Here is a 25,084-nt window from a genome sequence, read left to right as displayed (position 1 = left end):
GTTGTTGTTAAATGCTAGTATGTATTTTCACTTTAGTTACATTGCTATTTCTCCATCGACTGTGACTGCAAAAAAGGCCATGGATTATTATACCATAGATGAATTTTGATTACAAAGTTCCAAGGTCAAGGTCACTTTATATAGGTCATCATTAGAACACTGTGAGTTCATATATATCACTCAGCATCTTCATTTCTCTGACTGATGCAGATTACACCCTCATTGATATGGCATGCAGATAAAAAAAAAAAAACGCACAGTGAAATAATCTCAGATGTACAAGCTTTCACAATGTTACACGAGGATGACAGTGTCCGACAATGTTAAAAGCAATACTATACATATTATTTTTCACCATACTCATCTTGTGCATATGTAATAAATAAAAAAAACTAGTGGTACATTGACACTTTGACATAATTTGGATGCCTGCTTGGAAATTAAGTGCAAAAGTAAGAGTTGTTTCCCTTAGAACAATTCACCTGTTGCTTCTGTGACTTGGTGACAGGAAAGTATATGGAAATCTCTGTGTGTTTGATAATCACATCTTCAAGTCTGCTGTTGCTATGGATACATTACAATGCACTACAATCTGTGTGCATCTCTTCATTGCAGAAAACTCCCCCTGGTGACAGTGTCGGGTTATCAGTTTATCGCCTATTGATATTGATGTGCATATCTCTCTCAGAATCGTAGCCTGTTGCTAACCAGCTTTTATGGTAGTTAATAAAAGCGTTCTTTAGCCATCCTTTTTACTAATAGTGATAAATGTAGATTTTGTAAAAGAAATCAGTACATAGCTTTGATCAACTGTTCTCATATCAGACTCTGTTCACATGGAATATTTTAGTGTTCTCTAGATCTATAAGATCTTTCCACATTGATTATTTTAGTAACTATCAACATTGACTATTTTAGTGTCTCCCATAAAATTTCTCAATATTGACTACTCTGATGTATCCCCTATAAAATCTCTATTATAATGTGTCCCAATAAGATCTATCAACATTGGCTATTTTATGTATATCCCCCATAAGATCTATCAACATTGACTATATTATGTATCCCCCTAACATTTATCATCATTTACTATTATTTGTGTCCTCCTAACATCTATCGACATTTACTGTTTTTTGTGTCACCTACAAGATCTCTAATATTCAATGACTATTTTTATGTGTGTCATGTAACCTTTCTCTGAATGAACTGTCTTAATGAGCTATAAGATCTGTCTACACGGACTATTTTATTGTCTCCTATAAGATCTCTCTACACGGACTATTTTATTGTCTCCTATAAGATCTCTCTACACAGACTATTTTATTGTGTCTCCTATAAGATCTCTCTACATGGACTATTTTATTGTGTCTCCTATAAGATCTCTCTACACGGACTATTTTATTGTGTCTCCTATAAGATCTCTCTACACAGACTATTTTATTGTGTCTCCTATAAGATCTCTCTACACAGACTATTTTATTGTGTCTCCTATAAGATCTCTCTACATGGACTATTTTATTGTGTCTCCTATAATATCTCTCTACACAGACTATTTTATTGTGTCTCGATCCTATAATTAAGATCTCTCTACACAGACTATTTTATTGTGTCTCGATCCTATAAGATCTGTCTACACGGACTATTTTATTGTGTCTCCTATAAGATTTCTCTACACGGACTATTTTATTGTGTCTCCTATAAGATCTGTCTACACGGACTATTTTATTGTGTCTCCTATAAGATCTCTCTACACAGACTATTTTATTATGTCTCCTATAATATCTCTCTACACGGACTATTTTATTGTGTCTCCTATAATATCTCTCTACACAGACTATTTTATTGTGTCTCCTATAAGATCTCTCTACATGGACTATTTTATTGTGTCTCCTATAAGATCTCTCTACGCCGACTATTTTATTGTGTCTCGATCCTATAAGATCTGTCTACATGGACTATTTTATTGTGTCTCCTATAAGATCTCTCTACACAGACTATTTTATTGTGTCTCCTATAATATCTCTCTACATTGACTATTTTATTGTGTTTTGTATAAGATCTCTCTACGCCGACTATTTTATTGTGTCTCCTCTAAGATCTCTCTACACAGACTATTTTATTGTGTCTCCTATAATATCTCTCTACACAGACTATTTTATTATGTCTCCTATAATATCTATCTACATGGACTATTTTATTGTGTCTCCTATAATATCTCTCTACACAGACTATTTTATTGTGTCTTCTATAATATCTCTCTACATGGACTATTTTATTGTGTTTCCTATAAGATCTCTCTACACAGACTATTTTATTGTGTCTCCTATAAGATCTCTCTACATGGACTATTTTATTGTGTCTCCTATAAGATCTCTCTACACGGACTATTTTATTGTGTCTCGATCCTATAAGATCTGTCTACACGGACTATTTTATTGTGTCTCCTATAATATCTCTCTACATGGACTATTTTATTGTGTTTCGTATAACTACTAGATCTCTCTACGCCGACTATTTTATTGTGTCTCCTATAAGATCTCTCTACACGGACTATTTTATTGTGTCTCCTATAATATCTCTCTACACGGACTATTTTATTGTGTCTCCTATAATATCTCTCTACACAGACTATTTTATTGTGTCTCCTATAAGATCTCTCTACACAGACTATTTTATTGTGTCTCGATCCTATAAGATCTGTCTACACGGACTATTTTATTGTGTCTCCTATAATATCTCTCTACACGGACTATTTTATTGTGTCTCCTATAATATCTCTCTACACGGACTATTTTATTGTGTCTCCTATAATATCTCTCTACACGGACTATTTTATTGTGTCTCCTATAATATCTCTCTACATGAACTATTTTATTGTGTCTCCTATAATATCTCTCTACACGGACTATTTTATTGTGTCTCCTATAATATCTCTCTACGCGGACTATTTTATTGTGTCTCCTATAATATCTCTCTACACAAACTATTTTATTGTGTCTCCTATAAGATCTCTCTACACGGACTATTTTATTGTGTCTCCTATAAGATCTCTCTACACAGACTATTTTATTGTGTCTCCTATAATATCTCTCTACACGGACTATTTTATTGTGTCTCGATAATATCTCTCTACACGGACTATTTTATTGTGTCTCCTATAATATCTCTCTACACGGACTATTTTATTGTGTTTCCTATAATATCTCTCTACACTGACTATTTTATTGTGTCTCCTATAATATCTCTCTACACGGACTATTTTATTGTGTCTCCTATAAGATCTCTCTACACGGACTATTTTATTGTGTCTCCTATAATATCTCTCTACACGGACTATTTTATTGTGTCTCCTATAATATCTCTCTACATGAACTATTTTATTGTGTCTCCTATAATATCTCTCTACACGGACTATTTTATTGTGTCTCCTATAATATCTCTCTACATGAACTATTTTATTGTGTCTCCTATAAGATCTCTCTACACGGACTATTTTATTGTGTCTCCTATAAGATCTCTCTACACGGACTATTTTATTGTGTCTCCTATAATATCTCTCTACACGGACTATTTTATTGTGTCTCCTATAATATCTCTCTACATGAACTATTTTATTGTGTCTCCTATAAGATCTCTCTACAGGGACTATTTTATTGTGTCTCCTATAAGATCTCTCTACACAGACTATTTTATTGTGTCTCCTATAATATCTCTCTACACAGACTATTTTATTGTGTCTCCTATAAGATCTCCCTACACAGACTATTTTATTGTGTCTCCTATAATATCTCTCTACACAGACTATTTTATTGTGTCTCCTATAATATCTATCTACATGGACTATTTTATTGTGTCTCCTATAAGATCTCTCTACACAGACTATTTTATTGTGTCTCCTATAATATCTCTCTACACAGACTATTTTATTGTGTCTCCTATAAGATCTCCCTACACAGACTATTTTATTGTGTCTCCTATAATATCTCTCTACACAGACTATTTTATTGTGTCTCCTATAATATCTATCTACATGGACTATTTTATTGTGTCTCCTATAAGATCTCTCTACACAGACTATTTTATTGTATCTCCTATAAGATCTCTCTACACGGACTATTTTATTGTGTCTCCTATAATATCTCTCTACACAAACTATTTTATTGTATCTCCTATAAGATCTCTCTACACGGACTATTTTATTGTGTCTCCTATAATATCTCTCTACACGGACTATTTTATTGTGTCTCCTATAATATCTCTCTACACAGACTATTTTATTGTGTCTCCTATAATATCTCTCTACACGGACTATTTTATTGTGTCTCCTATAATATCTCTCTACACAGACTATTTTATTGTGTCTCCTATAATATCTCTCTACATGGACTATTTTATTGTGTCTCCTATAAGATCTCTCTACACGGACTATTTTATTGTGTCTCCTATAAGATCTCTCTACACAGACTATTTTATTGTGTTTCCTATAATATCTCTCTACACAGACTATTTTATTGTGTCTCCTATAAGATCTCTCTACACTGACTATTTTATTGTATCTCCTATAATATCTCTCTACACAGACTATTTTATTGTGTCTCCTATAATATCTCTCTACACGGACTATTTTATTGTGTCTCCTATAATATCTCTCTACACGGACTATTTTATTGTGTCTCCTATAATATCTCTCTACACGGACTATTTTATTGTGTCTCCTATAATATCTCTCTACATGAACTATTTTATTGTCTCCTATAATATCTCTCTACACGGACTATTTTATTGTCTCCTATAATATCTCTCTACACAGACTATTTTATTGTATCTCCTATAATATCTCTCTACACAGACTATTTTATTGTGTCTCCTATAAGATCTCTCTACACAGACTATTTTATTGTGTCTCCTATAATATCTCTCTACACAGACTATTTTATTGTATCTCCTTTAATATCTCTCTACACAGACTATTTTATTGTGTCTCCTATAATATCTCTCTACGCGGACTATTTTATTGTGTCTCCTATAAGATCTCTCTACACAGACTATTTTATTGTGTCTCCTATAATATCTCTCTACACAGACTATTTTATTGTGTCTCCTATAATATCTCTGTACACGGACTATTTTATTGTGTTTCCTATAATATCTCTCTACACGGACTATTTTATTGTGTCTCCTATAATATCTCTCTACATGAACTATTTTATTGTGTCTCCTATAATATCTCTCTACACAGACTATTTTATTGTGTCTCCTATAAGATCTCTCTACAGGGACTATTTTATTGTATCTCCTATAAGATCTCTCTACACGGACTATTTTATTGTGTCTCCTATAAGATCTCTCTACACGGACTATTTTATTGTATCTCCTATAAGATCTCTCTACACGGACTATTTTATTGTGTCTCCTATAAGATCTCTCTACACAGACTATTTTATTGTGTCTCCTATAAGATCTCTCTACACAGACTATTTTATTGTGTCTCCTATAATATCTCTCTACACAGACTATTTTATTGTATCTCCTATAATATCTCTCTACACGGACTATTTTATTGTGTCTCCTATAAGATCTCTCTACATGAACTATTTTATTGTGTCTCCTATAATATCTCTCTACACGGACTATTTTATTGTGTCTCCTATAATATCTCTCTACACGGACTATTTTATTGTGTCTCCTATAATATCTCTCTACACGGACTATTTTATTGTGTCTCCTATAAGATCTCTCTACACGGACTATTTTATTGTGTCTCCTATAAGATCTCTCTACACAGACTATTTTATTGTGTCTCCTATAATATCTCTCTACACAGACTATTTTATTGTATCTCCTATAATATCTCTCTACACGGACTATTTTATTGTGTCTCCTATAAGATCTCTCTACATGAACTATTTTATTGTGTCTCCTATAATATCTCTCTACACGGACTATTTTATTGTGTCTCCTATAATATCTCTCTACACGGACTATTTTATTGTGTCTCCTATAATATCTCTCTACACGGACTATTTTATTGTGTCTCCTATAATATCTCTCTACACAGACTATTTTATTGTGTCTCCTATAATATCTCTCTACACAGACTATTTTATTGTGTCTCCTATAATATCTCTCTACACAGACTATTTTATTGTGTCTCCTATAATATCTCTCTACACGGACTATTTTATTGTGTCTCCTATAAGATCTCTCTACACGGACTATTTTATTGTGTCTCCTATAATATCTCTCTACACGGACTATTTTATTGTGTCTCCTATAATATCTCTCTACACAGACTATTTTATTGTCTCCTATAATATCTCTCTACACAAACTATTTTATTGTGTCTCCTATAAGATCTCTCTACACGGACTATTTTATTGTGTCTCCTATAATATCTCTCTACACGGACTATTTTATTGTGTCTCCTATAATATCTCTCTACACAGACTATTTTATTGTGTCTCCTATAATATCTCTCTACACAGACTATTTTATTGTGTCTCCTATAATATCTCTCTACACAGACTATTTTATTGTATCTCCTATAATATCTCTCTACACAGACTATTTTATTGTGTCTCCTATAATATCTCTCTACACGGACTATTTTATTGTGTCTCCTATAATATCTCTCTACACGGACTATTTTATTGTGTCTCCTATAATATCTCTCTACACGGACTATTTTATTGTGTCTCCTATAATATCTCTCTACACAAACTATTTTATTGTCTCCTATAATATCTCTCTACACGGACTATTTTATTGTCTCCTATAATATCTCTCTACACAGACTATTTTATTGTATCTCCTATAATATCTCTCTACACAGACTATTTTATTGTGTCTCCTATAATATCTCTCTACATGGACTATTTTATTGTGTCTCCTATAAGATCTCTCTACATGGACTATTTTATTGTGTCTCCTATAAGATCTCTCTACACGGACTATTTTATTGTGTCTCCTATAAGATCTCTCTACATGGACTATTTTATTGTGTCTCCTATAAGATCTCTCTACACGGACTATTTTATTGTGTCTCCTATAATATCTCTCTACACGGACTATTTTATTGTGTCTCCTATAATATCTCTCTACACGGACTATTTTATTGTGTCTCCTATAATATCTCTCTACACGGACTATTTTATTGTGTCTCCTATAATATCTCTCTACACGGACTATTTTATTGTGTCTCCTATAATATCTCTCTACACAGACTATTTTATTGTGTCTCCTATAATATCTCTCTACACAGACTATTTTATTGTGTCTCCTATAAGATCTCTCTACATGGACTATTTTATTGTGTTTCCTATAAGATCTCTCTACACGGACTATTTTATTGTGTCTCCTATAAGATCTCTCTACATGGACTATTTTATTGTGTTTCCTATAAGATCTCTCTACATGGACTATTTTATTGTGTTTCCTATAAGATCTCTCTACACGGACTATTTTATTGTGTCTCCTATAAGATCTCTCTACACGGACTATTTTATTGTGTTTCCTATAAGATCTCTCTACATGGACTATTTTATTGTGTTTCCTATAAGATCTCTCTACACGGACTATTTTATTGTGTCTCCTATAAGATCTCTCTACATGGACTATTTTATTGTGTCTCCTATAAGATCTCTCTACACGGACTATTTTATTGTGTCTCCTATAAGATCTCTCTACACAGACTATTTTATTGTGTTTCCTATAATATCTCTCTACATGGACTATTTCATTGTGTCTCCTATAAGATCTCTCTACATGGACTATTTTATTGTGTCTCCTATAAGATCTCTCTACATGGACTATTTTATTGTGTCTCCTATAAGATCTCTCTACACGGACTATTTTATTGTGTCTCCTATAAGATCTCTCTACACAGACTATTTTATTGTGTCTCCTATAAGATCTCTCTACACAGACTATTTTATTGTGTCTCCTATAATATCTCTCTACACAGACTATTTTATTGTGTCTCCTATAAGATCTCTCTACATGGACTATTTTATTGTGTTTCCTATAAGATCTCTCTACACGGACTATTTTATTGTGTCTCCTATAAGATCTCTCTACATGGACTATTTTATTGTGTCTCCTATAAGATCTCTCTACACGGACTATTTTATTGTGTCTCCTATAAGATCTCTCTACACAGACTATTTTATTGTGTCTCCTATAAGATCTCTCTACACAGACTATTTTATTGTGTTTCCTATAATATCTCTCTACATGGACTATTTCATTGTGTCTCCTATAATATCTCTCTACACGGACTATTTTATTGTGTCTCCTATAATATCTCTCTACACGGACTATTTTATTGTGTCTCCTATAATATCTCTCTACACGGACTATTTTATTGTGTCTCCTATAAGATCTCTCTACACGGACTATTTTATTGTGTCTCCTATAAGATCTCTCTACACGGACTATTTTATTGTGTCTCCTATAATATCTCTCTACACAGACTATTTTATTGTGTCTCCTATAAGATCTCTCTACACGGACTATTTTATTGTGTCTCCTATAAGATCTCTACACGGACTATTTTATTGTGTCTCCTATAAGATCTCTCTACACAGACTATTTTATTGTGTTTCCTATAAGATCTCTACACGGACTATTTTATTGTGTCTCCTATAATATCTCTCTACACAGACTATTTTATTGTGTCTCCTATAAGATCTCGTTACATTCTCATATTACAATGTGTCTTCTCTGACTATGTCAATGTTTCCTGCTTGGACTTGTGTTTACTTTTAAAATTATTCTGTACAGGTTTCTTTGTCTGAACACAAAAGTATATCTGTAAACTGTATTGATTAATAATTCCATGTTGTTGCCCCACCTATGTACATCACAGAATCCGCAATGATCACTTCTAATCAACTTATCATATAATGGCCATGCAAACATTGGAGAGGCTGAAGCTAGATAGTAACATTGACTTCCATTAACAATAATATAGGTGTCCAGAGACTGATACTAGATAGTAACATTGACGTCCATTACCACTGATATAGGTTTCCAGAGACTGATACTAGATAGTAACATTGACGTCCATTACCACTGATATAGGTGCCCAGAGACTGATACTAGATACATGTAGTAACATTGACGTCCATTACCACTGATATAGGTGTCCAGAGACTGATACTAGATAGTAGCATTGACGTCCATTACCACTGATATAGGTGTCCATAGACTGATACTAGATAGTAACATTGACGTCCATTACCACTGATATAGGTGTCCATAGACTGATACTAGATAGTAACATTGACGTCCATTACCACTGATATAGGTTTCCAGAGACTGATACTAGATAGTAACATTGACGTCCATTACCACTGATATAGGTGTCCAGAGACTGATACTAGATAGTAACATTGACATCCATTACCACTGATATAGGTGTCCAGAGACTGATACTAGATAGTAACACTAATTAAAGATGTTGTTTGTGTTTCTTAACTGACCTTCCTTGCCAGATTTGGTGCTGTTGACCATCCGAAGGTCACCTTACTAGCTCAGGCTAGTGGAAATTCACCTTTAGCCTAATAGTAGGCCAGGTGTTAGTCTAGAAAGTAAGAGGTCTCCAGTTTGAGCTCTAGCTATATATGCAGCAGAGGCAGGATTAATAGAATCTTTCACCCCTTTTGGGGTGAGATAGGGAGATCTCAACCCAAGGAGAGAGATTGTTAAATTCCCAAACACGTCGTTCTCAAACACGTCAGGCTTGCCGAGTGTTTGGGAACTTAACAATCTCTCCCCGAGGGTTGAGATCCCCTATCTCATCCCAAAAAAGGGTGAATGATTATTTTTCTCTTACGCTGTTTTCCAATCGAAGTGTGAACCAAATTATGCCAAACGTATGTAAACAACAACACGTGGATGGTGGATGACAGTTGTGATAAGGCTGCAGCAGATGCTTTACACCTTACGATGTTGATTTCATACAAAATATAGTTCCGGTTAGCTTGTCAAAAAGAATGCAAACACTCAGTTAACTGATAATTAATACTAATATTGATATTTAGCATTCAAACGTTCCTTCTATCGAGAACAAGAGCATGTTCAAAGAGCATGTGTAGCTTGTCTTTACCCAAGGGTGAGATAAGAAACATTTTCATAGGGCCATCATCATTGTCACATGAAATGTGCACTCTGTGATTCATACGCGAGAAAAACGTTTTCCCTTTAGGCTGTCAATTTACACATTCAAACTGTTTATTGATTGAAAGTCAGAACACCATAATATATAATAGGTTATAACATTGTTATATATAGAAATATCAAAATAAGGAAATTGCACCGTCAGCAGAAATATTATTTGGCACTTTCTCATTTAAATCAACATTACCAAGGTCCAGGTAATAATTATTGGTACGACTTGTTCCTCATTGGAGTTGTTGGTGGATTTACTAGGTTTCAGCTTCTCTGCACCGGTATCCCCATTTTTGATGGGGTTTTGACAAAGGAGTTGGGGCCGCTGGAGTATAATTAACACATTATTGACTATTCATGGCGAGAATAAGATAGGAGACTTAGAAAAGTGTCCAGCATCCTACAATTATATCTGGGTGTCACCAATTGTTTGTGGCAGGTTCTACTCATGGTGAAGAGGTAATTATGGTGGAAATGGTCTAGAATCATAGTGATGAAGGATCCATGTACAGATAGATATACGTGTGACTTTTCCGCTGATGCATAACGTACCACAATGTATTTCTACCATTGTAGCATTGCTACAGGACATTGTCCGTAAAGTCTGTAACTGTAGTGGTTACTTAAGTTCAATTGTGGATGGTAACCTAAATTCTAGTCCTGTTCGACGGCGGCTACCTAAATTCTTGTCCTGATGGATGGGTTACCTTAAGTCTCACTGTGATGGCCGGGTTTCCATAAAAGTCTGATGGGATGGACTTTTAGAATTTGATCGTTTTGGTTATATACCGTATTTGACCTAATAAGGGCGCAGGGCGCGGGTAATTGACAGTGGGGGCGCCCTTATTAAGATGAGTTATTCTGAAGTTTTATAAAACAGACTATACCTTACATGTATAGCAGAATACCAAAGGTTGTGGAAACGATAAAATATTCAGTCATAAAAATATCCCAGATGAAGATATCTATTCATTATCATATATTAAGCTTAAACATCACTTGAATACTCATGTAAACTTGTAAACCATGCCAGCTGATCTTTAGGCCAGAGAACGTGTGTTCCACCATTTATGTTCAAATGGAACTCTTTTGTGTTCTATTTATAGAAACAGGTGATTTCCCAGATCATATCAGACATCGTTTTCTTTGACCTAATAATTGATTTACAATGTCTTTTACTAGCTTTCTGTTCTGGACAAAAGTTATTTATCAACAAGAATGAAGTCTTTACTTTATCTTCAAATAAAGATGGTAAGTTATTATTTGTATGTGTGTTTAGTTTTGGGTGCTCTTTGCACTGACATGTCATCTGTAGCCTGTAGGAATACACAAAATGTGGCGAAAACATGTGTTCCAGTTACTTAATTTGCTGAAGAAAATTGAACACATAAAGTAGCAAAATATTTCACATGAATTATTACTTTTGAACACCATTTTGACACCATTTTGACACTCAGTCAAAGATTTATTTCCTTGAAAAAAGGTAGGGGCGCCCTTATTAGGGCAGGCGCCCTTATTAGGTCAAATACGGTAATTAATGTAGTAAAGAATAAAAATCTTGTGTTTAAATAAGACATTTCATGACATTTGCTTCTTACACAGTTCATATTAACTTCATTTGGTTTATTTTGTTTAATGCCCTATTAACAGCCAGGGTCTTTTAAGGACAAACCTGGTTTTGGAGGTGTAGGAAAGATGGAGTACCCGGAGAAAAACCACTGGCCTATGGTCAGTACCAGGTAGCTGCCCCACATGGGTTTCAAATTTGTGACCCAGAGGTGGAGGGCTAGTGATAAAGTGTCAGGACACCTTAACCACTCGACCACTTTGACCGCAGCTTCATATTTTAATATATACACCAAGACAATTAATTATTTGTTCATTTCTATTTCAATAACATCAAGAGACATGTATCATAGTGCATGACAAAGGATGTCCCAGTACATTTCACTTTTCCCCTTCAGTGTGCTGGTTGTGCACATGTATTTTGTTTCATCTCTGATTTATTTCATCGCTGTGTGCGTTTTTTTATGACTTCAATTTTATTAAATGTGAAATATTTGAATTCCCTAAAGAACATTTTGTATTTGCTAATGCAATAATGATACTGGAATGATATCAAAAGTAATAAGCTTTATGCCTGGGAGACTTCCCGGAGACATGTGGTGTAGATTTCAAGTGTGGAATCTTCCTTCAGATCCCTATTACTGGTGACACGTACACCACATCCCCTGACTGGAGAAATCTCTTCTGCAAAATCATTAGCAATATATAAGTAGTTATACTAAAAATACATCTAATCATGTGTGTCATTGTTGCTGTAGGCATTCTTCTTCCTTTTTTTCAGATTGAAGCCATCAAATTAAAAACTTCTGTATCTGTACAGGCTTTAAAAAAAATTGCCATCGTTGTTTACCTTTTAGACATAATATCTGATAGAAGATTTAAGGCTGTAAATGGTCATTTTTTAACTATAAGACATATCTGATAGAAGATTTAAGGCAATAAATGATCACTATTTAACTATAAGACATATCCGATAGAATATTTCAGGCTATAAATGGTCGTTGTTTAACTATAAGACATATCTGATAGAAGATTTAAGGCAGTAAATGATCATTGTTTAACTGGCTAAAATCCTTAAATAACTTCTTCTCAATAACCAAGAGGCCCAGGGACTTGATATTGAGTCTGTAGCTGCTTTGGTGAAGGGCTACAAGTTTGTTCAAATGAATGACCTTGACTTACATTCAAGCTAGGTCACATGGGTCAAATGGACTAAGATATTCAATGATTTATTTTAATAACTAATTGGTAGCATGCTTGGGTGAAGACTAGAAAGTTTGTTTAAATGAATGACCTGGTTAAAAATGTTCTTAATTTAAGTTTGAAAGAGATGAAATGTTAAAAAATATTTAAAAAACAATTTTTCAAATAACTGTGAGACCCTGAGATCTTATATTAGGTTTCTGATACATTTGTTCTTCATTATGTTTATGTATAAAATGGATAACTGGTTAACAGGTCAGCAATTCAGGTCCATTGGGCCCTAATGTTTTGTATGGAATTTACTTCAAATTTCAATGGAACTCCAATGGATTAAAATTGTATTTAGGGTTGAAAATTTCCTTAATCTTTGCATAGGGTTTAAGTTTTCAAATTGTGTTATTGAGGCGCTGGATACAACTAATGTCCAGTGGGATTCCAATAGGCAATTTCAAGAGATTTGTGCCATAATGACTTTTGGAAAAGATGGCATAAAAAGGGAGAAGTAAAAATATTTTCTTTCTTTAGAAAAAACCCATCAACTTAAAGTTGTTATTTAGATTTCAATTTACTAAAAAAAGTCAGGCATATTAGAGTTGATGAGGGAGGTGACTTGAAGGGGATGTACAGAACACTACACATAATGGTGAGTCAGGTAGGGGGCTGGAAGGGGGATGTAAGGACGTTCACATAGCGGTAAGTCAGGTAGGGGGCTTGAAGGGGGATGTAAGGATGTTCACATAGCGGTAAGTCAGGTAGGGGGCTTGAAGGGGGATGTATAGAACACTACACATAATGGTGAGTCAGGTAGGGGACTTGAAGGGGGATGTACAGGACACTACACATAATGGTGAGTCAGGTAGGGGGCTGGAAGGGGGATGTAAGGACGTTCACATAGCGGTGAGTCAGGTAGGGGGCTTGAAGGGGGATGTACAGAACACTACACATAGCGGTGAGTCAGGTAGGGGGCTTGAAGGGGGATGTATAGAACACTACACAAATTTGTGGCAGAAGAGGGGTCGTCATTATGGTGGGTGAGATGGGATTTGGCAAATGAGGGGCAGGAAGAGAGTTGTAAGGAACATGAGTAGATGAGAAGATGATAAGGATCTTGTACTGCTTTCCTGATTGTTGACGTTTGCGAGGTTTCCTGATTGTCTATCTGATGTGGCCATGTTGATAGAGACACATGTATTGATTTAGGGTTGTTTTGTTACAGCTTGGGTTTTTTTCACTCTTGAGAAAATAAAGCTGTTGCATGTCTGTCTGTTCTGGATTAGATGCTAAGAGGACAAATTCAAAGTCATGATTCATTAAATGAAAAAATGTATTACATTTTAAACCATTAACTCTCGATTTGAAATCCCTGTTCCTGGGTTTTGTGCGTGTGTAAACCTTGGATAATATTCAAAGAAAATGCAGTAATCCTTTAACTGTCAAATGTTTGATTAAAGAACATTTGGATTTGTACCCATCAAACAGAACATAAAAACATATTGATGTGTTCCCAACAAATAGGGCATAAAAACAAATAAACATATTGATGTGTTCCCAACAAATAGGGCATAAAAATGTATTGATGTGTTCCCAACAAATAGGGCATAAAAATGTATTGATGTGTTCCCAACAAATAGGGCATAAAAATGTATTGATGTGTTCCCAACAAATAGGGCATAAAAATGTATTGATGTGTTCCCAACAAATAGGGCATAAAAATGTATTGATGTGTATCCATCAAATAGAGCATATTAATATGTCTGTATCCTTTCGTGTCTTAATTAGTTAAATCCCTCTGTTTTAACATTGTGTGTGTACATGTACCTTCTTATAAAAATCCCTGTGTGAATCTGGATCTTGATGAAGTCAATGTTGAAACACTATCAATCCCATAGATAATAGGAAAGACATTACCAGACTCCCAATGAACAAATGTAAACCTTACAGTTGTGTCAGCACAAAAAGCCGGTCTGAGACGACAAAAACCTTACAGTTGTGTCAGCACAAAAAGCCGGTCTGAGACGACAAAAACCTTACAGTTTTGTCAGCACAAAAAGCCGGTCTGAGACGACAAAAACCTTACAGTTGTGTCAGCACAAAAAGCTGGTCTGAGACGACAAAAACCTTACAGTTGTGTCAGCACAAAAAGCTGGTCTGGTCATCTCTTACTATCTAAAGGTAAATTTCAGACAGCATCATTAGGTGGACCTGTTAACATCTACAATATCTGGACCGGAGGCTGTTTATAATTAAACAGTGGAGTACTGTTTACATGCTGGCAAAGGTCATATTGGTCAGGGCCAAATGCATTTTTATTTCCTCTAGATGTTTTCATATTACATCACACTAGAAGAATGTACCGAAGGAGTGTAATACAAACAGTTTGCAGTGATATGTGGACAGATGTAAAACATGGGACGATGAGAGCCCTGGAGGGCTGGTAATATCAGTTGGAGTTCATCAGTAAAAAATGTTCCTGATCAGATACACAGTGATGAAAACAAAAATCTACAATAAAAGTTAATGTAAAGAATACTTAGACATTGTAGGTGACACAGTTAGTGCATAAGGTTTAGCATTCGCAACAGAGCCATGATGTACCTATTGTGAGAAATTATATATAGAGCTGTTATCTTAATACTAGTTGTAATCAGTGGTATTAGGTGACTATTCCTTTTACAAAGTGCATTGTGTAACATATATGATAGAAAAAATGCTTTTAGTGACAGTTTCTGATTAAGAGTGTATCTATCCTACATTACATAACATCATAAAGTTCTATAACTTACAAGTTTGTCCTTAGGAATGCATTATTGGTTTAAGTAAACTTGATAAAAGCTTTCCTTTATGATTCTGTAATGATTTCCTTTGGACAATTTTTAAGATTATGAATTTCTAAAAATTTTAAGGAATCTTAATGAAAATGGACAATATTCCCTTTAGTTAAGGAATCTTAATGAAAATGGACAAAATATATTGATATCTATAGAAAAAGGTCCAGATAATTGATTCAACCTTAACTAAACTTCTACAGAACTACAATACTTTGAGTCATACTGATTTTTATTTGTAGTGTACGTAGCCTATTGTTGAGGTACAATGTAGATATCAGAATGATTGAAGTTGATAATAATGAATATATAAAAATCTTCACAGTGGCTGGCTTTGCAGAGCTGATGAAAGGTGATAGCATGAAAGTGGGCAGCTATCATTAAAGAATACTTTGATAAGTCGTATTACAGTAAGTTAAATGACTTGGGTCTTTTTAACGAATCTCTTAAAGAACATTGATTCAAGCCTAAAGGATTGTGCATTAAAAGACAATATTACATAATCTAGCACCTCCAAATATGAATTAAAGCATATGTGTCGTATGATGAATTAAAACTGCATGATACATGTATCTCTAAAGTTATACTATTTGCCTTATATTATAATTGTTGATTTGAAATGGGGAAAAAATGACCCCGACATAAATCTAAGGTTGCCATGTTTTGGCTTTAGGAGATTATGCTTTGTTTTGACCAGTACCATTATCAAGGTCAAAGCTAACTATAGCTGATGGGCAGTGCGTAATGGATTCAGGGTAGTTTCTAGCGTGGAAGATGTGGAAACAGATAATTATATGATACACACATTGCCCTCTCTGTCTGAGTTATTCCAGATGTGAAAAAATAAACCAAAGTATAAATAAATCTAGTCTTCATATATATACTACATGTATATCTTTACTGGACATAGACACGAATCTAACATTGTTTATACTTAACAGACATGTTTATTGTATCAAGCCAGGGGAAAACAAAGTCTTCCTAAATATACCTAGTTCTGATCAAGACCTAAAGATGTACCGAAGTCTAAGGTTCAAATATACATACCAGCAATCCCTATTTAGAGAGAGAGAGTTCAGTGGGAAAGAGAGATTTTTATTTCTTTTTTAATTCAATGTTTTTTCTGAGGCTTGAAACTTTGATCATGGAATCATGAAATTAGCCCCACGGAAATTGACAAGTACATGTATTATATATATGCATGTATACATGTATATATTTACATTTGTCTGGCATTGTCACTATATAGTCTGTTTGAGAGCTCTGGCATTGATGTACATTTAAATGCCATCCATCACGTACGCGCTACACTTATTAGCGTATTAATACAACACAAACCGGAACTACAATATCCAGGATAATTAAGTTTAACGACTAATTATTTTGTCTACATTATTTGTTATAAAATATATGCCATTTGCGCATTATGTTGATAATAAAATGATTAACAAAATTGAGTTTTTTTCAATTTACCATGTACTATTTTGTTTGCCAAAAAGCATGCGACCATGTTCTGGCTGTTCCAACGACTGACAAAAAATCTTCTGACTGTGGGTAAGGCGGGAATTATGAATTTTAAATATGAATTATTTCATTTAAAAAATAAAAAAGTAAAAGGAATGAAAATATAAGCGTTGAACTGTTTTTGTATGATATTTATTATAGATCATAAATACCATACAAAAATTGTTCAATGTTTAATATATTATATACGGCCCACAGTATGGGTCAAATTTGATATATTAAAATATCTTCTTGTCTACTATTACAAAATATTGATGGATGTTTTGGGCAGTTGCTTGATTACCTGGAAGTTGAGAATTACTGAAGTTTTGCTAATTGTCGAGACCTTTAATTTGTATTGTCTGCCAAATTGAAGTAAGTATAGTCCCCCTCGTAAAATCGTCCTCCATCCATGGTTATCAATATTTCTTGAGAGGAACTGGAGGTTATATATAATATATAATAAATCCTTCTTTAAATTTCATTTATCAATTCCCCTTGTGGTTCCAAGATGTGCATGTGTATAGTTTTTCTGGCTTAAATCAGAAAAGCAAAATGTCTGAGGGGGCCATCTTGGATTTTGAAAGTTGAAGTTTGTTTTGCTATACATTTCCAGAAGGTTTTTCAGTATTTCTCAAATCTTGTATACTATATATAAGTTCCTCTTGGTCCATAGTTGTGCAATTGTTCAATTTTAAGGATTTTCAGAAAAAACCAAAATGATAGATGGCCATCTTGGAATTTGACTCGGAATTATCATAGTTATTCTTTAGTACAGATCTGTCTCATATATATTTGTTTGTTCGTCTTTGACTGTAGCTAATAGTTATCCAAATTTAATTTTGAGACTCGATCAATGGATTATTGAATTTATCAATTATCAATGTCAATAGAACAGAAAATTTAAAGAAAAAGTATACAAAAGGTCAAACTATTTATTGTAAACCAATGGAAAGGGCTCTCTTGTTTACATCAGTATTTATTACCATAAAGGGCTCTCTTGTTTACATCAGTAGAACTATAGCCAGTTATATTACAATAAAGGGATATCTTGTTTACATCAGTAGGACTATAACCAGTTATATTACAATATAGGGATATCTTGTTTACATCGATAGGACTATATAGCCAGTTATATTACAATAAAGGGCTCTCTTGTTTACATCAGTAGGACTATTATTATTATATATAACCAGTTATATTACAATAAAGGGATATCTTGTTTACATCAGTAGGACTATAACCAGTTATATTACAATAAAGGGATGTCTTGTTTACATCAGTAGGACTATTATAACCAGTTATATTACAATAAAGGGATGTCTTGTTTACATCAGTAGGACTATAACCAGTTATATTACAATAAAGGGATATCGTGTTTACATCAGTAGGACTATAGCCAGTTATATTACAACATAGGGATATCTTGTTTACATCAGTAGGACTATAGCCAGTTATATTACAATAAAGGGATATTGTGTTTACATCAGTAGGACTATAACCAGTTATATTACAATATAGGGATATCTTGTTTACATCGATAGGACTATATAGCCAGTTATATTACAATAAAGGGCTCTCTTGTTTACATCAGTAGGACTATTATTATTATATATAACCAGTTATATTACAATAAAGGGATATCTTGTTTACATCAGTAGGACTATAACCAGTTATATTACAATAAAGGGATGTCTTGTTTACATCAGTAGGACTATTATAACCAGTTATATTACAATAAAGGGATGTCTTGTTTACATCAGTAGGACTATAACCAGTTATATTACAATAAAGGGATATCGTGTTTACATCAGTAGGACTATAGCCAGTTATATTACAACATAGGGATATCTTGTTTACATCAGTAGGACTATAGCCAGTTATATTACAATAAAGGGATATTGTGTTTACATCAGTAGGACTATAACCAGTTATATTACAATAAAGGGATATCGTGTTTACATCAGTAGGACTATAGCCAGTTATATCACAATAAAGGGATATCGTGTTTACATCAGTAGGACTATAACCAGTTATATTACAATAAAGGGATATCGTGTTTACATCAGTAGGACTATAGCCAGTTATATTACAATATAGGGATATCTTGTTTACATCAGTAGGACTATAGCCAGTTATATTACAATAAAGGGATATCGTGTTTACATCAGTAGGACTATAACCAGTTATATTACAATAAAGGGATATCGTGTTTACATCAGTAGGACTATAGCCAGTTATATTACAATAAAGGGATATCGTGTTTACATCAGTAGGACTATAACCAGTTATATTACAATAAAGGGATATCGTGTTTACATCAGTAGGACTATAGCCAGTTATATTACAATATAGGGATATCTTGTTTACATCAGTAGGACTATAGCCAGTTATATTACAATAAAGGGATATCGTGTTTACCTCAGTAGGACTATAACCAGTTATATTACCATAAAGGGATATCTTGTTTACATCAGTAGGACTAATATAACCAGTTATATTACAATAAAGGGATATCTTGTTTACATCAGTAGGACTATAACCAGTATATATTACCATAAAGGGCTCTCTTGTTAACATCAGTAGGACTATAGCCAGTTATATTACAATAAAGGGATCTTTTGTTTACATCAGTAGGACTATAGCCAGTTATATTACAATAAAGGGATATCTTGTTTACATCAGTAGGACTATTATAACCAGTTATATTACAATAAAGGGATGTCTTGTTTACATCAGTAGGACTATAACCAGTTATATTACAATAAAGGGATATCTTGTTTACATCAGTAGGACTATAACCAGTTATATTACAATAAAGGGATATCGTGTTTACATCAGTAGGACTATAGCCAGTTATATTACAATAAAGGGATATCTTGTTTACATCAGTAGGACTATAACCAGTTATATTACAATAAAAAAATATCTTGTTTACATCATTAGGACTATAGCCAGTCGTGCATTACAACATACAAGTGTCACTCTTTGTTCTGTGTGGATATATAGTCATTCACGAAGACAATGGAAGAAAGGTTATTGTCAATATGATTATTTCATTGGGAAGTATTCTATGTCCCTGTGTGAGATGAAGTCAGAAGTGTTTGATGGTTGTTGATAAATTTGCCTGTTCAGTTGTCACCACCTAGGTTTCCAAAAAACCTATTAAAAAAAAAATAATGATATGATGTCTGGATTTGAGCTTTATCAACATTGCGGGTGTTTGTACTCTCACCTAGCTGACATCTGTTTCATCCAAATTCCTTAACTTAAGGAAATCCCTTAGCTAAATATTATCTATAAGAAGGCGTTATTGGATTAAGGAAAAAAATCTTGGTTATAGAACTTTCCTAAAAATTCTGTTATGCTTTCCTGTGGTATATTTTCTAGTAAGGAACTTCCTTAAGAAATATTGATGAAACTTGTCGCAGTAAAACAGGCGATGTTTATCCTTCCAGGTTATACTGTCTTAATCTCCTAGTACTTTTTAAATGGTGTTTGTGTGACTCTATCTAATGATCGTATCTCGTTCTCATTTTATGGATTTTGCTTTCAAATTACAGTATTGTTTGATGTTGTCTTGTTGATTTTGTTATCCTGATCAAAGGCAGCTTTATACAACATCTGGACACTAGTGTTGATGATGATCATTCAAACAGAGAGAAAAAAAAAACATCAATTAGTCCTTGACAAAATTGATGCCGGATGATGTTGATCAGCGCAGGGCTGATACAGGGAAGCATACAAACATCAATAGCCTTGACAAACAAGGAGAAGATCTTCATACAGAGATTAATTATAATGTACACAGGTGGTAACTACCTGGTTGCCATGGATAAGAAAATAGTGTATCTCAGATATCATTGGAAGTCACTTGCATCCTGTGCTGAAGTCTGTACTGCTGTTATTGTGCCTTAGGGGTAATTAAGTTATCTCTCTGCCTAATTAGAATACTCTTAACAAGTTCATTCATGGTAGCTGTTAATTGGATGAGGTGCGACACCCAGTGACATCTGTAAATGATTATAACACAAGATTTTTCTGTCACATAGGGAATCGATTGTGAGCTGTTGTGTTGGTATCCTTCTATGTATTCCAAAGACATCCATTGTCCATTAAACTTTCACATGCTCCATATATGGCCAGATGAGAAATACATTCCTGTTGAGTTCGTGACAGGAATCAAACCTGGGTCTCCGGCGTTATAATCCACAGCTAGCAGACCATATTTAACACTATATACAAGTAACACTGACCTGCTCCATCAGCTGAGTGACAGAGACCACGCTAACCTGCTCCATCAGCTGAATGTTTGAGACCATAATATTAAACACTTAATCATCAGCTGAATGACAGAGACGTACCTATCCTAGAGAAATGTTAAATTGATTACTGGTATGTAATAGGTAAAAAAAATATACCGTTAGTACTTCAACTCAAAGAAAGGAACATAGTATGGACCTCCTATTTAGCTGTGTACAGTGTAATATAACTATGAAGAAGCCATACCAACTCTCCTTTTTAGCTCACTGAGTAACCGAGAGCTAATGCTGTCACCCCGGCGTCCGCATCCGCGTCAACGTTGGTGTCCGCGTCCCACCCCAAAACTTTAAAGTTGTTGGGGTCAGTTTTTGGAAAGCTTGTAAGTCCAAAAGTATACACCTCATGCCCTTCTAAATTGGTTTATATATTCATGAGAGGTCTAGGAGTGACGTTATGGCAAAATCATGCAGAAAAAATTGTGTTTTTTTTCTCATTTTACCATTTTGTGGACTGAACTTTTTTGGCACCAAAACTCACTTTAAAGTTTTTGGGGTAAGTCCAAAAGTATACACCTATCACCCTTCTAATTTAATTTATACATTCATTAGAGATCCAGGAGTGATGCTGTGGCAAAATCATGCAGAAAAAAAATTGTGATTTTTTTTTTGGTATTTTATCATTTAGTGGACTGACTTTTTTTGGCACAAAAACCCTCTTTGAAGATTTCTTATTTGGTTTATACATCTATTAGAGGTCTAGGAGCGATATTATGTGACATACAATTTCAAAATGACATGCTTATACATACATAAAAAATGAATGCATAGTGTGATTGCTGCCACCGTTGAGCTTTCGCAATCATTGATTGCACTTGTTACTTCGTGAGCCCGAGATATATTACACTGGTACAGAGCTAAATAGGAGGTCCATGGTATGTTCCTTTCTTTGAGTTGAAGTTCTAACAGTATAGATCTCTTATCCATTACATATAAGGAATGAATTTAACTTTCTTCCCAGGGGGACACATGAGGGCAATTTTATAGTACAGTCACACTGAAATATCATACCATTTCCCTGGTAGTATAATGAACACTCCATGCAGTCATATTATTCTGACAATGACATAACAACTTAATATCGCATTTCCAGTCATTCCCCTGGGTTATCTCCCTTGTATCATCCCTCCTTGGCCATCTGATTTACAACTGAATGCTAATTCAACAAAAAACACAGTTGGAGTGACAGAACCAGTAAGCTTCCTCACCCAACACTGGGAGTGGAAGACATAGTAGGCATCATTAAGCTGCTGGAGTGAACGGCGATGAAGTTCGATTTAATGACCTTGACTTAATTACATTTAATGTTGGGAAATTTACAGGATGGAAAAGGATGGTAGTAGTATTGTAACTTATAAAAAAAAACACATACTCAAGATTGATGTGAAAACCCTGTATAAAAGTTTAGATTACATGGCCATTGTGAAACAAGTCTAATGGCAATACCTAGCAGGGCTGGGGTATTTTGAGAGTAAACAAGCGTATCTTTATAAACATGGTGTTTATGTTAATTAGTCTTATACTTGTAGAACCTAGTTTTATTCCTGCACAGTTTGGCTGTAATGTAAATGTCCAATCTGGAGGGTTCCTGAACCCCATACATCCTTATTAGAATTGCATATACCCTGTTTTACATGTGTAATTAGGAGAGGAAAAATGCAATTACAGTAAAACTTGGATAAGTCGAAGTCGACGGGACCAAGCAAAATATTTGACTTATCCGATGGTTCGACTTATCCGTGTCCGTTTGTATACGAAGACAAAATACCCTAGTATCATCGGCTGTATGTCGAACAAGTGTTTGATAACATGGTCAAAAATAAACAATGAATAATAACAAAGAATTTAATTGTACATGATAACAATTATTCTTTTATCTAATAAACAATATTGTGCACGGTTACAGATAAGAACAGCATAATATTCTATGAAAACGATACATACATTATAAGAATATAAATGTATATATTGTACTCACATTATTTCTCCTAGAATCCATTTATATTGTTCTACAATTAAATAATATGAAACAATAAACAGTTCAGGAAAATTTGATCGAACTGATCGTGCTGATTTTGTATCAAAGGTGAAGGCCGCGGTCAGTGTTTATTCGGCTGCATGATTATGCATTACCACGATGTTTTGTACAGAATAAAAACACCCCGTTATTGTTCCTATTTCATCGGTGAATTCAGAATTTAGGCAAAGATAAATAAATCAATGACAGCCAAGTATTTTTACTGTGCATGCATTTTTCGGGTGGAAGATATGTAATTTATCGTTTATTTTTTCCTTATATTTTCGGCGGCCATGTGTATCAAAACAGTAAACAGAACACAGTAGGTCATGATGTTATGGTTTGTCGACTAAAACATGTACCCTAACGTTTTACTTCACCTGTGCACCTGTATAAACAATGGGATGATGTGTGACCGACAGCCAGAAACTAACAATAGGATTGGTAACAACGTTAGGCTGATCAGTCACATTCGGTCAATCAAGCCGATGTCAGTAAATTTTACCTATGAAAGCATGATGCCTTTGATATTTGACACAAAAATGGAAATTTTGGTATAGTTTAGAAGGGAGGGACCACAAAATATGTTTGACACAACCGCAGTATTCGATTCAGCAGTGTTCAAATCATCCGTACTTAATTTACTAAGATAAAGAAGGGAAAAAATCGGGACCGAACCTAAACATTCGACTCATATCCGATGTATTCGATTCAAGATTGTTCGACACAAGTGAGTTTTACTGTAATTAGCCTGGCCGAAGTTCTAACCTAGAACCTCCAAACACTAGCCGGATGTTCTACCAATTGAGCTACCTGGTCGCGGCGTTCATCCCAGTCCAGTTTCGCTACACATGCATGTGTTCCTTATATAAGTACATGTATATGAGTACTCTGTATCACATGTGAGTTCCAGATTCTAAACTGGCAATCAAATATGAGGTTTGATCTAAGAGAATAAATGTCGATGATCTGACCTGTTTCAAAGTTATCTAGTAATGAGCACTGGATGCCTGGTAATAAATGGAAATGGTTACAACTTGCTGTACCATCTCACCATCTCACGTCCTGTAGTTAAATAAAAAACCTCAGATCATACCTGTCAAGTTTCCCGCATTGGACTGGCGACTCCCGAATATTCAATACAGAAATCAAATTCTCCAGTTGGAATTTTATAAAATTCTCCACTTTTTTCCCGCTTCGCCCAGTACCTCGGACATGACGTGCGTCAATTTGACGCTTCAAATTCTGACTAAAACTAGTGTGTATATAAGTCTTAAAATGTTGTCCAAGATACAGACTCAACAAAGGGCATATTAGCTATGGTCAGTGACACTAATTGACCCCAAGGGGTTAATTAAAAGAGTCGGTCAACTGTGACAAACCCCGACTGTCACCAAATTGGGTCTCATGTGAAGTTTCCAATAATCAACATACCTGTAGTAAAACAAGCTATTTACAAAATAGATTTTTCCTAAGAAGTT

The 25,084-nt window shown here is 34.4% G+C and overlaps 1 protein-coding gene across 1 annotated transcript in view; it reads left to right on the top strand.

Annotated features, from left to right (window-relative positions):
- LOC117329058 (arginine--tRNA ligase, cytoplasmic-like) overlaps nucleotides 1–25,084 on the top strand; it is a 162,592-nt gene that overhangs the window by 33,406 nt on the left and 104,102 nt on the right. The window lies entirely within an intron of this gene.

This window comes from Pecten maximus, chromosome 6 (assembly GCF_902652985.1).
Source record: "Pecten maximus chromosome 6, xPecMax1.1, whole genome shotgun sequence".
Lineage (NCBI taxonomy): Eukaryota > Metazoa > Mollusca > Bivalvia > Pectinida > Pectinidae > Pecten > Pecten maximus.
Note: the sequence above shows the minus strand (reverse complement) of the source record. Positions and strands in the feature narration are given on the sequence as shown.